Raw genomic sequence first — 14,804 nt, 5'->3', positions numbered from 1 at the left:
TTAATCGTGGCGGTGGCGTTGCGGTGCTCTATCGTGATTCTATTGTGGCTACCGACAAACACCAATGCGTACCACAAAGTCACCCTACTACGTTTGAGTATATGTCGCTGGCACTGACAGTCAACTCTGTTGTTGTTCGTCTAGTGGTTGTTTATCGCCCACCAAAGTCGAGTTTGCCATGTTTCATACAAGAATTTGCCGAGTACCTTGAACTTTTGTCTGCTTCGACGGGGAAACTACTGATAATGGGCGATTTTAACATTCATGTCGATCGGCCTGATTCGCCGGCGGTAGCTAAGTTTTTATCAACGCTGGTGAGTTTTGGTCTGACTCAGCATATTGTTGATGCCACACACATTGATGGTCATACTTTGGATCTAGTGATCACTCGGTCGTCCGATGATTTTATCTATGATTCTTTTGTGTCTGACTTAATCAGTGATCATTTCGCCGTCATTTCTGTGGTGAGAGCTCATAAACCGCTCTTATTGAAGAAAAAAATCTCGTATCGGTGTTTTTCTGTGGTTGACGCTGATGAACTGGCGAGTGATATTTCTCGGTCTCCTCTTGTTTGCAATCCTGCATCGACAATCGACGGGCTTCTTCTGCAGTATAATGCTGCAGTGACTGCTGGTCTCGATAGGCTTGCCCCTATGAAGACTAAGATGTGCATTGTACGACCATCCAGTCCGTGGTTTAGTGGTGAAATCTCTGCCGCAAGGCGTCGGTGTCGGAAGCTGGAACGGGTTTGGCGAAGACGGCGATTGACGATCGATAAAGACATCCTCCTCCACCATATTCGTCAATTGAGAAAATTGATGAACGACACGAAGGCCTCGTTCTTCAAATCGAAGATTGATGAAATGGGTAACGACAGGCGTGGCTTATTCCAGCTGCTGGACCGGTGTCTATCGAGAGACAAAGTGTCGAAGCTTCCCATGCATGCTGATCCGGCCACCCTGGCTGACCGGTTTGGACGATACTTCGATGAGAAAATTGTCAACATTCGTGCAAACTTGGATGCCAAGAATGCCCCTTCAGCCGACTCGTCTTCATCCGCCCCGAATTCTTTCTTATCCGTGTTTGAGCTGGTTTTACCCGCCGAGATTTGTGAAATTGTTGACAAATGTCCGGCCAAGTCTTCCTTTGTCGATCCCGTTCCCACCAATATTCTGAAGAAGATTATTCATGTTCTTGCTAAACCTTTTGCTAGCCTTATCAATCTCTCATTGTCTAGTGGTGTCTTCCCTGACTCTATGAAACTTGCCTCGATTACTCCACTGCTGAAGAAAGCTTCTTTGAACCCGGAGGAGCTTTCTAACTTTCGTCCTGTTTCTGGTCTCTCATTTTTGTCTAAACTTCTTGAGCGAGTTGTGCTCAGAAGGTTAACATCTCATATGTTATCGCTCGACTTGATGGTGCCAGTTCAATCGGCATATCGGGCTAACCACTCAACTGAGACAGCTCTACTGCGAGTTATGAACGATCTTCTGCTGGCGGTCGACGAAGGGGATGGTGCAGCATTGGTGCTTTTGGATTTAAGTGCGGCGTTCGACACCATCGATCATTCTGTGCTACTGAGCTGCTTAGAGTGCCGTTTTGGGCTCAATGGTGTGGTTCTTGACTGGTTTCGCTCTTACCTCTCTAATCGGAAGCAGTCAGTCCGCATCAGTGGGAAGTCTTCAACACCATCGCCTTTACTATTCGGCGTCCCACAAGGATCAGTTCTTGGCCCAGTTTTATTCACTATGTATCTCAGCCCACTTGATGACATTGTCTCCCTGTTTGAGGTGCTGCGCCATTACTTTGCGGATGACACCCAACTTTACAAAAGATTTCGGATCTTGGCCGACGGTTCTGCTCAGCGTGCCGCTTTTTCCTGCCTGTCTGACTGTGTTAAGTCCACAAATTCATGGATGGTTAAGAACAAACTCCAGCTGAACGCCGGTAAGACGGACGTACTGATTGCTTCCTCTGCCCGCTCCAGAAAATTCAAACCGGTATCGTCGCCCCTGGACATCTGTGATGAGCCGATCACTCCCTCTCCGTTTGTGAAAAACTTGGGCGTGATTGTCGACTCCCATTTAAACATGGAGAGCCAGGTAAACACTGCTTGCCGAAATGCGTACTATTATCTTCGTCGCATTTCGCGCATTCGAAAATTTCTGGATGCAGCCGCCTGTAACCAGCTTGTTTGTGCCCTCGTCATCCCGCATCTTGACTACGGAAACTCCCTCTTCTATGGCCTTCCGGATTACCTTCTTGACAAACTACAACTAGTGCAGAATGCTGCTGTCCGTCTGGTAACTCAGACTAAGAAGCGTGAGCACATTACGTGCAAGCGGAAAAGTCTTCATTGGCTCCCTATTCGTCAGCGTGTGATGTACAAAATTGCTGTCTTGGCCTATCAATGTGTTAATGGTATTGCCCCATCGTATCTATGTAAACTTGTATCCCCAAGGTCTGTTAATCGTCACCTCAGGAATTATAGTGAGATCTCACGTGATTTGGGGGTTCCGGTGAAGCTACCGGGGGCGTACGGGTCTCGTAGTTTCACTTATGCAGCGCCCCAGATTTGGAACAGCCTCCCCATCGACCTAAAAATGTCTCCCTCCATTGAGAACTTCCGAGCCGGCCTGAAGACCCATCTATTTAAACTCGCTTACCCCGACTGATGATTGTAATCCCTGCCCTTGATCAGCGCTTTTGAGCATAATTGATTGGAAAAAGCGCTTTATAAATACAAACTATTATTATTATTATTATTATTATTATGTCTGCATTTGCCCTGCATAAGACACCATTATTGGTTCCTTGTAGCTTCCAAAGGTGATATAAGACGGGATGCTCTTGTGGATTTCCATATCCACATTGACAACTCCAGTCTTTATCCCGTTCCACCTTGGAAGCGACCTATCCTGGTACGTGTCCCAAAAAATCCGAGAAATCACTCCATACTCACGCAATCTCTTGTTGAGCAGGCTAAGGTCATCATCGAATTTGAAATGTTGAATTCTAACGCGTACAAGGTTAACTGACCTATCTCTAACTCTAATTCGGACCTCTTTGCCACTAATAACAACAGACTCTTTAGCACTAAATTTATCCAAGAATTCAATGTGGTCTTTGACGGTCTTGAACCCAATTCGGAAAACACAAAAAGCTCGTCCTGGTAGGCGACAAACTGCATCAAAGATGCAATCAGATTCGTTACTACCCTGCCCGAAACATTCGTAGAATTCATGCCTGGTCACTTCAGTATTACCAAAAGAGATTTCGGCAGTACGTGGCCAGACGTCTGGGGATTCCGTTCCCATTTTACCCACAATAAAGGGGCAAGGAGACGGAAAAAGAAACAATACAAAAAAAATGGAACAAAAAGCAAAATGGCGCTTAACAAACAATAAGAGAAACACGAAAGACAAGCAACAATACAATAAAGAGAACAAAAACAAGAACAAATAGTTTTTTTACTCACAGCAAGATGTCACACTTGGGAGATCAGTTAGACACGTCTAGTCACAGCCGAACGCGCTAGCCAATTGCGCCACAGAGGCATGGTGATTGGTTAACGACACACTCGTCAAGTTCAACAGGCAAACCAAACATTACATTTTTTTAGTGTGGCCAACGCTAATAAAATGTTGCAGAAACATTGTGGGGCTTCCATAGTGTAGAGGTTATCACGTCGGCTTCACACGCTGAAGGTCCTCAGTTCGATCCTGAGTGGAAGCATTAGTATAACGTTAGGAAAAAATAATCGTAGGAGAAAAGGAAATGAAATGGAATTAAAAACTTGTGATGTATCTTATCTTAATGACAACTAGACTAGAACAAGTAGACATCTGGAAACTACACACAGACAACCAACCAATCATAGTAAAAGTTATCTCACGGTTCCTGGAAAGGAAAAAATTGTTGTCAATAAGACTTGGTTCATTACATTGGAATAGAGCGCAATGGTAAGCCTGGCTAGCTCAGTCGGTAGAGCATGAGACTCTTAATCTCAGGGTCGGGGGTTCGAGCCCCCCGTTGGGCGTCATCTATTTGCAAATAATTGCAGATGAAAGTTAGAAGTTGGGAGACGATCGTTAGAATTTTGTAATCATTCCAGAATAATTCTATAGCGGATTGTAGTTTCCATAGTGTAGTGGTTATCACGTCGGCCTAACACGCTGAAGGTCCTCAGTTCGATCCTGGGTGGAAACAGGACAATGTATTTTTAGAAAGACTATCAAAAAAGCACATTTTGGTTTTTTGAAAAAGCCAAGCATTCATGTTTCTTGTGAAAATGAAATCTACATTATGACAATGTGAAGATATTCGCAATGCTGTATCCGGAGGAAGTCAACAGAAAGCGGGAAATCAATGATGACTGTGGTTGTTGAAAAAGGTGCTATAACCCCGAAGAGACGTCTTCTGTAGCCAAACGTCAATGACTGTTATTTTAGGGAAATGAGAAATGACTTGCTCTGGATGGGGAAGAATTCCATAAACACCGGAGGGGAATCTATATAGATTACACCTGAACCTGGAACAGTAGCTCCGAACAGAGGAAGAACATCATGAGCGTGCACCCTACGCTGCAAATGTTCAGTAGATTTAACAGTCATCAGTAAAAGAAGCCATATCGCGAGTGTGTGCTCTTCATTGGACGCTTTAGTTGGTTAAAGGAGTCATGAGGCGAAGAAATTGAATTAAAACAACAGTATTCATTCACCATGCGCCCCTGGGTGGGATCGAACCACCAGCCTTCCGTTTTTTTTTTTATATGTTTAAACGATTTATTGTCACAATTAAAATTAAAATTTCTTTACAGATACTTGGGGCATTTACGAGATTTGTGACATAAGTGACTTGCTGTGGCCAAGGAGAAACATTACAAAGAGAAAAAGAAAACATTTCGAGACGAGACGAAATGAAAGAGGACAAATGATTTTAGTAAAAAAAAATGTGGAATTTAACAATACGACATCTGGGGGGGGATACAAGAAATATTAATTGTAATGAGAGAACAATGTTGTATAAAGGTAAGAAGAAATCTGTTGAGAATTTTGAGAGGGAATATTTAAGGATTAGGAGGTGACATCTGGGGAGAATTTTTTGAAAGAAGGAGGCTTGACCAGAGAGACTGTATTTCATTGATGGCTGGGGTGAGGTTTTGGCTGCGGGCGGTCCAGACGGTGATGATGTAGGATTGGATGAGTGCCAGTATTTTCTCTTTATTGGGGCCATTTCCAATGTCTCCATTTATTGTTGATTTGAGTGGTTTTTGACATCCAAGTTTCGTTAGTTGAATTCGGAGCCATAAACTGATGTGAACTTTCTCAGAACATAGTAACATAAGATGGTCGTCAGTTTCTTGGCCGCCATTGCATAGAGGACATTGGTCATTTCTAGAAAGTCTGAGGCTTGTGAGGCGCATTTTGGTAGGGAGCTGATTATGGTTGAAATCCCAGACCAGTTCAGCGTTTCTTCCTTTCATTTTGGCCACCCAACGCCAGATGGAAGCCCAGTCGAGGTCTGGTTTCGCAACTTCGGTTCTCCCTGGTTGCCCAAGGTTAGCGATCAGGTGATTGTAGGTGGCTCGGTGATTGGATACGGTTGACGATGTGAAGATGCCAGCTCTAAGTAGATCGGTGATGGTTGAAAGTGCGGTGGTGAAGTATGGATGTGATGAATGGGTTGCATTAAATCTGGGCTGGATGATTTGTTGAAGGAGATTCTTGAGGTGTGGACCCAACCAATAAACGGCTGCAGCTCTCTCAATAGCCTCGGGATGGATTAAAGATTTAAAGATTTGACGGGTGAAAAGGGATTGGAAGAATTGAAAAAGTAAGGTGACTCCAAGTCCACCTTGGAGTCGGGGGCGGATCAAAACATTTAGGGGTGGGTGCTCTCTTCGTTGTGCCCAAAGAAATTTGTTGCATTTTTGTTGGAGGAGAAGGGCTTGGGTTTTGTTGCAAGGGAGTACATGAGCTATATGAACAAGTTGTGATAAGACATGTTGTTTGATGAATAGGACGCGACCATAAAAAGTGAAATGACGGTGTGTGTTTGTGATAAGAATATTTTGTATGATGTTGAACTGTCTTTGCCAATTGTCTCTTACTGTTGTTTTTATTTCAGAAGAAAAAGTAATTCCAAGAATTTTCAAATTGTCTACTTGAGTTATCCAATCATATGGCCAAGTACGTTTAGGATGAGTTTGATTGAAATTGCTTCTACGTGGGATCGAACTCCTAACCTCAGGAATCCCAGCCGACGCCGCTACCGTCTGCGCTTCTATGGCCTGTGGACATTGATTTAAGGTCCAAGTGCCTAGACCAAGTAATTTTGTCTTCCCCTTGTTGATACGTGCATTTGTCCAGGCACAAAATTCTAGAATAATCTCGCATGCACGACGTACATCTTTCATTGATGAGACAAAAACTACTAGATCATCTACATATGCACGAACTTTGATGCGTTTTCCGTAGTGTTCAATTCCGTCAATACCCCTAGACAAGCAAACTAAAAGCGGTTCAATATAGAGGGCAAACAGATGGACTGACAGAGGGCACCCCTGTCGCACGGATTGTGCATTGTCCACAGTGCCGACTATGTCATTACCGTTCAATGGGCATAGTTCAGTTATACTGTATAGCGTTTTCAACCAATCAACAAACAGGGGGGGATAGCCCATGGCTGTCATCACTTCCCACAGAACGTCTCGATTGACAAGGTCATATGCTTTCTCTAAATCGTACGCGATAATGGCGGCCGGTTTGAGAGAAGATACCTCTTTTGATTTACGACCTGTATTATCAATGACATCTCGGATTAAACACAAGCTGTCAAAGATATAGCGGCCGGGTACACCACCTTTTTGATGTGAGTCTAGAGAGTTTTGAAGAGATTTTCTCAGACGAAAAGCCAATACTGACGCGATTAACTTGTAATCGGTATTTAACAAAGAGATTGGTCGGTAATCGGTGATTTTACTCGGTGTTGGGATTTTTGGGACTAATCTTATAGCTGCCCTTCCCTGCGACGGCTGGAGTTTTCTTTTGTCGAGGACGCAATTCATCATTTCCAGAAAATGAACACCAATTACATCCCAAAATTTTATATAAAACTCAAAAGGAATGCCATCTGTACCCGGGGCCTTGTTCTTTTTAGTTGCCTTAAGGGCGTTGTTAATTTCATCTACTGTGAACGGATCTACAAGAAAGTTGTCACTCTCCGGGATCAAACCTAGTACTCCTCGATTCAACGCTTGAGCGTTTAACGACTGAGCTACCACTGATACACCCGAATCGTTTTTAGTGGGTTTTGTACGGGTAAGTGCACCTCTAATCCCTTCTAGAAATTTTCCAGCTAATTGGGTATTGGGGGAGGGCTGGTTCTGAAAAATTCTACTAAAGTGTTCAATTATTTCTTGGTTAATCTGCTCAGGTTGGGTAATTTTACAGTTATCATTAGTTTTGAGCTGAGTGATCAGAGACTTCTGGAAATTGCTCGTTGACTCGTTCATATGAAAGGTAGATGGCTCTTCTTCGGCTATACTTTGAACGCGTGAACGTGTAGCAAATCCCCTCAATGCTTCTCGCTCCCAGGCTAGAAACTCACGTTTCAACTCCATGTAACGCGCATGATTGAAATTTACATTGTTCACGGTTTCTTTTAGTTGATGTTGGAGCAATTTCCTTTTGACTCTCTGATCACAGATTCTCTTTTTACAATAGTTCATTGATAATCGCCTGAGGCTAGGTTTGAAGATAATCTCCCACCAATGGTCTACGTTTTCAATACGGGATGGGTGTTGAGACATTTCTTCAATAAGGACATGCACCAAGTTTATATATTCTTCTTCCTCAAGAATTGATGAGTTAAGTTTCCATAAATTCCTTGACTTGTTTCTCACTACACTAGGAGGGGTGGTGCTGTTTATATACCCTACGATTGGTCTGTGATCCCCGAGTGGTAAGTCGTGCAAATGGATATCAGAAAATTTTACGTGATGGTGGCAATAAATTCGGTCTAATCTAGCCTGGCTAGCCGCACAATTGTACGTCCAACAAGGTTCATTTTTCCGAATTTCTCTCCAGACATCTGTTAATGAAAGGGCTTTTACTAAATCTCGGAGGGGTTCTAGTAAAGCTAGTCTAATTTTAGGTGGTGTTGTCTTGCTACTTTTACGGTCATCGATCTCGTCAACGGCATTAAAATCTCCCAATATAATTGCTGGTGCCTTATACTGGGCAACATAAGCCGGAATAGTTTGCCGGAGGAAAGAATCTCTATAACTTTTATTTTGGTCACCAGATGGAGCGTAAATACACACGAAAGCAAGACCCTTTACTTCCATGGCTATCAGCCTCCCCTCCGGTTCAAACAAAATGTTTTTGGCGCTCAGCCCGTGTCGTACTAGGATGGCTGTCCCATGTTGTCTAGGACCGAGATTTGTGTGCATCTGGTAATGTTTAGTAAATACGGTGCTAGAGTGAAATACTACTTCTTGCAAACATATAATATCAAGTTTATTATGTAAAAAGAAATTGAGTATTATTTGAAGTTTGTCAGGTGACGATATTCGGTTGATATTATATGTCGCGATGTTAGTCATGATTAATATTTAAATTTGGGTTTAGAGGGTTGGGTTTTGTTATCGTGGGCTTTTTTCCTTCTAACGGCCTCCATTGCTTTGAGAGTTTTATCTTCTATGGGGGTTGATGGAGTGCCGAGGGGGACGCCCAAGGACTCCTGAGTCTCACTCACATGACTAGCCTCCTGGCTATCACGTGGGCGTTGTCCTGGCTGAATACTCCCACCAGAAAAAGAAATGTCTTCCTCTGGATTTGAAACCGAAACCACCTCGGTTGCATCCATCTCTTCAACCGCCTCGTTATCCATCTGATCTATCGTGGATGAAATAGATGGTACTCCAGGTGAGATTGGAGCGGGTGGAACATCGTTCCCCCCAGAAAGGGCGGGAAAAGAATTAATGTCCACACCCAGTATCGAAACTGGAACTTCTCGAGTCGGAGACCCGAGTTCAACCAACTGAGCTACACCAGTTGTTATTTCTTCAGCTACCTCGCCCGAGCCAGAGGAAGAGGCAGTACGACTCCTCTTTTTTGATTGTTTTTGTTGGTCACGGAAATCTCTCGTATGTTTAATTTTCTTTTTCTTTACCGATTTGGACGCAACAGACGGACCTAAACAGTTAGTGTCTTCAGCGTCAGAATCGGTGTCAGAAGAAGATTCAGTTCCATCGGGTTTTGAAATTGGATCTTCTGGAGCTCCATCAAGAACGACCACAGTCGACGTCGTTGGCCTCTGGGCTAATTCAGGGAATGAATCAGCGTCAACAGTTGGAGCAATTGGCATTTGCCCGCCAACAATCGGTTCTGTCTCCTGGGGCTTCCTAGCAGTTGTCCTAACTGGCCCACGATTTGTTAGTACACTACTATAGCTACGTGTTCCAATGGGGCCTTTTGAAATGGTGCTGGGAGTGGTTAAACTACGGGGTTGCTTGGGGCAATTAGCTAAAACATGGGTGGGAGAATCACACATGCGGCATGTCTGCATTTGCCCTGCATAAGACACCATTATTGGTTCCTTGTAGCTTCCAAAGGTGATATAAGACGGGATGCTCTTGTGGATTTCCATATCCACATTGACAACTCCAGTCTTTATCCCGTTCCACCTTGGAAGCGATCTATCTTGGTACGTGTCCCAAAAAATCCGAGAAATCACTCCATACTCACGCAATCTCTTGTTGAGCAGGCTAAGGTCATCATCGAATTTGAAATGTTGGATTCTAACGCGTACAAGGTTAACTGACCTATCTCTAACTCTAATTCGGACCTCTTTGCCACTAATAACAACAGACTCTTTAGCACTAAATTTATCCAAGAATTCAATGTGGTCTTTGACGGTCTTGAACCCAATTCGGAAAACACAAAAAGCTCGTCCTGGTAGGCGACAAACTGCATCAAAGATGCAATCAGATTCGTTACTACCCTGCTCGAAACATTCGTAGAATTCATGCCTGGTCACTTCAGTATTACCAAAAGAGATTTCGGCAGTACGTGGCCAGACGTCTGGGGATTCCGTTCCCATTTTACCCACAATAAAGGGGCAAGGAGACGGAAAAAGAAACAATACAAAAAAATGGAACAAAAAGCAAAATGGCGCTTAACAAACAATAAATGAAACACGAAAGACAAGCAACAATACAATAAAGAGAACAAAAACAAGAACAAATAGTTTTTTGACTCACAGCAAGATGTCACACTTGGGAGATCAGTTAGACACGTCTAGTCACAGCCGAACGCGCTAGCCAATTGCGCCACAGAGGCATGGTGATTGGTTAACGACACACTCGTCAAGTTCAACAGGCAAACCAAACATTACATTTTTTTAGTGTGGCCAACGCTAATAAAATGTTGCAGAAACATTGTGGGGCTTCCATAGTGTAGAGGTTATCACGTCGGCTTCACACGCTGAAGGTCCTCAGTTCGATCCTGAGTGGAAGCATCAGTATAACGTTAGGAAAAAATAATCGTAGGAGAAAAGGAAATGAAATGGAATTAATAACTTGTAATGTATCTTATCTTAATGACAACTAGACTAGAACAAGTAGACATCTGGAAACTACACACAGACAACCAACCAATCATAGTAAAAGTTATCTCACGGTTCCTGGAAAGGAAAAAATGTCGTCAATAAGACTTGGTTCATTACATTGGAATAGAGCGCAATGGTAAGCCTGGCTAGCTCAGTCGGTAGAGCATGAGACTCTTAATCTCAGGGTCGGGGGTTCGAGCCCCCCGATGGGCGTCATTTATTTGCAAATAATTGCAGATGAAAGTTAGAAGTTGGGAGACGATCGTTAGAATTTTGTAATCATTCCAGAATAATTCTATAGCGGATTGTAGTTTCCATAGTGTAGTGGTTATCACGTCGGCCTAACACGCTGAAGGTCCTCAGTTCGATCCTGGGTGGAAACAGGACAATGTATTTTTAGAAAGACTATCAAAAAAGCACATTTTGGTTTTTTGAAAAAGCCAAGCATTCATGTTTCTTGTGAAAATGAAATCTACATTATGACAATGTGAAGATATTCGCAATGCTGTATCCGGAGGAAGTCAACAGAAAGCGGGAAATCAATGATGACTGTGGTTGTTGAAAAAGGTGCTATAACCCCGAAGAGACGTCTTCTGTAGCCAAACGTCAATGACTGTTGTTTTAGGGAAATGAGAAATGACTTGCTCTGGATGGGGAAGAATTCCATAAACACCGGAGGGGAATCTATATAGATTACACCTGAACCTGGAACAGTAGCTCCGAACAGAGGAAGAACATCATGAGCGTGCACCCTACGCTGCAAATGTTCAGTAGATTTAACAGTCATCAGTAAAAGAAGCCATATCGCGAGTGTGCGCTCTTCATTGGACGCTTTAGTTGGTTAAAGGAGTCATGAGGCTAAGAAATTGAATTAAAACAACAGGCACCATGCGCCACTGGGTGGGATCGAACCACCAGCCTTCCGGTTTTTTTTTTAAATATTTAAACGATTTATTGTCACAATTAAAATTTCAATTGCTTTACAGATACTTGGGGCATTTACGTGATTTGTGACATAAGTGACTTGCTGTGGCCAAGGAGAAACATAACAAAGAAAAACAAAAAGAACCAATTTCGAGACGGAATTGAAAGAGGACAAATGATTTTGGTGAAAAATATAAAATTTAACAATACGACATCTGGGGGGGGGATCCAAGAAATTATAATTGTAATGAGAGAAAAATGTTGTATAAAGATAAGACGAAATTTGTGGAGAATTTTGAGAAAGAATATTTAAGGATTAGGAGGTGACATCTGGGGAGAATTTTTTGAAAGAAGGAGGCTTGACCAGAGAGACTGTATTTCGTTTATGGCTGGGGTGAGGTTTTGGCTGCGGGCGGTCCAGACGGTGATGATGTAGGATTGGATGAGTGCCAGTATTTTCTCTTTATTGGGGCCATTTCCAATGTCTCCATTTATTGTTGATTTGAGTGGTTTTTGACATCCAAGTTTCGTTAGTTGAATTCGGAGCCATAAACTGATGTGAACTTTCTCAGAACATAGTAACATAAGATGGTCGTCAGTTTCTTGGCCGCCATTGCATAGAGGACATTGGTCATTTCTAGAAAGTCTGAGGCTTGTGAGGCGCATTTTGGTAGGGAGCTGATTATGGTTGAAATCCCAGACCAGTTCAGCGTTTCTTCCTTTCATTTTGGCCACCCAACGCCAGATGGAAGCCCAGTCGAGGTCTGGTTTCGCAACTTCGGTTCTCCCTGGTTGCCCAAGGTTAGCGATCAGGTGATTGTAGGTGGCTCGGTGATTGGATACGGTTGACGATGTGAAGATGCCAGCTCTAAGTAGATCGGTGATGGTTGAAAGTGCGGTGGTGAAGTATGGATGTGATGAATGGGTTGCATTAAATCTGGGCTGGATGATTTGTTGAAGGAGATTCTTGAGGTGTGGACCCAACCAATAAACGGCTGCAGCTCTCTCAATAGCCTCGGGATGGATTAAAGATTTAAAGATTTGACGGGTGAAAAGGGATTGGAAGAATTGAAAAAGTAAGGTGACTCCAAGTCCACCTTGGAGTCGGGGGCGGATCAAAACATTTAGGGGTGGGTGCTCTCTTCGTTGTGCCCAAAGAAATTTGTTGCATTTTTGTTGGAGGAGAAGGGCTTGGGTTTTGTTGCAAGGGAGTACATGAGCTATATGAACAAGTTGTGATAAGACATGTTGTTTGATGAATAGGACGCGACCATAAAAAGTGAAATGACGGTGTGTGTTTGTGATAAGAATATTTTGTATGATGTTGAACTGTCTTTGCCAATTGTCTCTTACTGTTGTTTTTATTTCAGAAGAAAAAGTAATTCCAAGAATTTTCAAATTGTCTACTTGAGTTATCCAATCATATGGCCAAGTACGTTTAGGATGAGTTTGATTGAAATTGCTTCTACGTGGGATCGAACTCCTAACCTCAGGAATCCCAGCCGACGCCGCTACCGTCTGCGCTTCTATGGCCTGTGGACATTGATTTAAGGTCCAAGTGCCTAGACCAAGTAATTTTGTCTTCCCCTTGTTGATACGTGCATTTGTCCAGGCACAAAATTCTAGAATAATCTCGCATGCACGACGTACATCTTTCATTGATGAGACAAAAACTACTAGATCATCTACATATGCACGAACTTTGATGCGTTTTCCGTAGTGTTCAATTCCGTCAATACCCCTAGACAAGCAAACTAAAAGCGGTTCAATATAGAGGGCAAACAGATGGACTGACAGAGGGCACCCCTGTCGCACGGATTGTGCATTGTCCACAGTGCCGACTATGTCATTACCGTTCAATGGGCATAGTTCAGTTATACTGTATAGCGTTTTCAACCAATCAACAAACAGGGGGGGATAGCCCATGGCTGTCATCACTTCCCACAGAACGTCTCGATTGACAAGGTCATATGCTTTCTCTAAATCGTACGCGATAATGGCGGCCGGTTTGAGAGAAGATACCTCTTTTGATTTACGACCTGTATTATCAATGACATCTCGGATTAAACACAAGCTGTCAAAGATATAGCGGCCGGGTACACCACCTTTTTGATGTGAGTCTAGAGAGTTTTGAAGAGATTTTCTCAGACGAAAAGCCAATACTGACGCGATTAACTTGTAATCGGTATTTAACAAAGAGATTGGTCGGTAATCGGTGATTTTACTCGGTGTTGGGATTTTTGGGACTAATCTTATAGCTGCCCTTCCCTGCGACGGCTGGAGTTTTCTTTTGTCGAGGACGCAATTCATCATTTCCAGAAAATGAACACCAATTACATCCCAAAATTTTATATAAAACTCAAAAGGAATGCCATCTGTACCCGGGGCCTTGTTCTTTTTAGTTGCCTTAAGGGCGTTGTTAATTTCATCTACTGTGAACGGATCTACAAGATAGTTGTCACTCTTCGGGATCGAACCTAGTACTCCTCGATTCAACGCTTGAGCGTTTAACGACTGAGCTACCACTGATACACCCGAATCGTTTTTAGTGGGTTTTGTACGGGTAAGTGCACCTCTAATCCCTTCTAGAAATTTTCCAGCTAATTGGGTATTGGGGGAGGGCTGGTTCTGAAAAATTCTACTAAAGTGTTCAATTATTTCTTGGTTAATCTGCTCAGGTTGGGTAATTTTACAGTTATCATTAGTTTTGAGCTGAGTGATCAGAGACTTCTGGAAATTGCTCGTTGACTCGTTCATATGAAAGGTAGATGGCTCTTCTTCGGCTATACTTTGAACGCGTGAACGTATTGCAAATCCCCTCAATGCTTCTCGCTCCCAGGCTAGAAACTCACGTTTCAACTCCATGTAACGTGCATGATTGAAATTTACATTGTTCATGGTTTCTTTTAGTTGATGTTGGAGCAATTTCCTTTTGACTCTCTGATCACAGATTCTCTTTTTACAATAGTTCATTGATAATCGCCTGAGGCTAGGTTTGAAAATAATCTCCCACCAATGATCTACGTTTTCAATACGGGATGGGAGTTGGGACATTTCTTCAATAAAGACATGCACCAAGTTTATATATTCTTCTTCCTCAAGAATTGATGTGTTAATTTTCCATAAATTACTTGACTTGTTCCTCACTACACTAGGAGGGGTGGTGCTGTTTATATACCCTACGATTGGTCTGTGATCCCCGAGTGGTAAGTCGTGCAAATGGATATCAGAAAATTTTACGTGATGGTGGCAATAAATTCGGTCCA

The 14,804-nt window shown here is 42.9% G+C and overlaps 6 non-coding genes across 6 annotated transcripts; all 6 read left to right on the top strand.

Moving 5' to 3' along the window:
- The first annotated feature begins 3,662 nt into the window (after window positions 1-3,662).
- Trnav-cac lies at window positions 3,663-3,735 on the top strand. The gene has a single exon. It is a non-coding gene; the product is annotated as a tRNA-Val (tRNA).
- Window positions 3,736-3,966: 231 nt separating this feature from the next.
- Window positions 3,967-4,039, top strand: Trnak-cuu. The gene has a single exon. It is a non-coding gene; the product is annotated as a tRNA-Lys (tRNA).
- Window positions 4,040-4,136: 97 nt separating this feature from the next.
- Window positions 4,137-4,209, top strand: Trnav-aac. Its single transcript has one exon. It is a non-coding gene; the product is annotated as a tRNA-Val (tRNA).
- Window positions 4,210-10,451: 6,242 nt separating this feature from the next.
- On the top strand, window positions 10,452-10,524 carry Trnav-cac. Its single transcript has one exon. It is a non-coding gene; the product is annotated as a tRNA-Val (tRNA).
- A 230-nt stretch (window positions 10,525-10,754) lies between these two features.
- Trnak-cuu lies at window positions 10,755-10,827 on the top strand. Its single transcript has one exon. It is a non-coding gene; the product is annotated as a tRNA-Lys (tRNA).
- A 97-nt stretch (window positions 10,828-10,924) lies between these two features.
- On the top strand, window positions 10,925-10,997 carry Trnav-aac. The gene has a single exon. It is a non-coding gene; the product is annotated as a tRNA-Val (tRNA).
- The last annotated feature ends 3,807 nt before the right edge of the window (window positions 10,998-14,804 follow it).

Source organism: Daphnia pulicaria, chromosome 1, assembly GCF_021234035.1.
Source record: "Daphnia pulicaria isolate SC F1-1A chromosome 1, SC_F0-13Bv2, whole genome shotgun sequence".
In the NCBI taxonomy this organism is placed as follows: Eukaryota; Metazoa; Arthropoda; class Branchiopoda; order Diplostraca; family Daphniidae; genus Daphnia; species Daphnia pulicaria.
Note: the sequence above shows the minus strand (reverse complement) of the source record. Positions and strands in the feature narration are given on the sequence as shown.